Source organism: Protopterus annectens, chromosome 16.part0, assembly GCF_019279795.1.
Source record: "Protopterus annectens isolate FY-2018-M chromosome 16.part0, PAN1.0, whole genome shotgun sequence".
NCBI lineage: Eukaryota > Metazoa > Chordata > Ceratodontiformes > Protopteridae > Protopterus > Protopterus annectens.
Window position 1 is genome coordinate 134,576,264 of NC_056750.1, and position 1,365 is coordinate 134,577,628.

Genomic DNA, 1,365 nt, shown 5'->3' on the forward strand with positions numbered 1-1,365 from the left:
CCCTCTCCTCCTCCCAACAAATTCCAACACATGTGAGAGATGCAACCATATAGCCAAACTGGAGGATAAGCTCTCTCAACTCAGTACTGGCATAACCAATCAGGAGGAGAAGGAAACCACACTCACTACAATTCCAGTCTCACATAGACCTACCACGACAGCAAACCAAACACATAATCACACAAAAACATACTCGGAGGCTCTAAATAAAGATCTGCCTAAGCAGCAGGACCTCCAAAGCAGACACCCAAGCAACCGCTACCCCAAAACAAAACACGTGCAACACATATCTCACAAAGCCAGTGTGCAAACAGTCACAGCCCTTAAGACTAAACAACACACCTGATACACTTGTAATAGGTGACTCTATCGTCAGGCACACTGACGTCCCGCTCACCAGGCTGAACAAGGAGAGGGTCATGGTGAGCAGCCTGTCGGGCACTAGGATCCGCCACATAACACAAGCACTCAGGTCACTCCAAGGCAAGTACAAACATGACTCAGTCATTGTCCATGCTGGTGTGAATGACCTGAGACGTACCTCCCTGGACTACATGAAAAAAGACATAAAGGAGCTCTCTGAGCATGTAGCCCAGGCCGGTATGACCCTGACCTTGAGTAGCATCTTACCCTCACCAAGAATGATGCCACAATATGAAGACAAGATGATCAATTTCAACAACTGGCTTAAGTACTGGTGTCATTCAAAGGGGATCCAATGGCTGTCAGCTTGGGATGATATGCTCGACAAGCCACGATGAGGGACGGCTTGCACCTGTCACCCCTGGGCTTTGGATATTGGCAAAGACTCTTGCTACCCCCATAGTGCCTTTTTAGGCATGGCTCAAAGACAAACCCACCTCCATAGGTATCACAAGGGATAAGAAACTAAGAGTAATGCTACTCAGCCAGAAGTCTAAACCTCAAGATGCATGCACTCGAAACTCTCCTTAGCATGGAGAATATCGATATCTGTGCAGTAACAGAAACCTGGTTCAGGGCTCCCGAGAGCACCCCAGCACTACCAGGTTATACCTCATACCATGCTTTTCGGCCCCAAAACTTGGACCGAACCACAAAAGGAGGAGGAGTATCGATATTCATCAAAGATACCCACACCTCCAGGTTGGTGGCAGAGCACGAAGCATCAGAGACTATCCATGTGCAACTAACAGTGGGTAAAACTGCCTTCCAGTTTATAGCCTGCTACAGACCACCCTCCCAAATCCAGGAACCCCACTCAGACTTTCTGAGAAAACTGGAAAAAATGAAGGTCTCTCCAAACACTATTATACTGGGCGACTTCAACTACCCAAACATAGACTGGGAACATTACTCTAGCTCCAACACCCTAGCCCAAAGGTT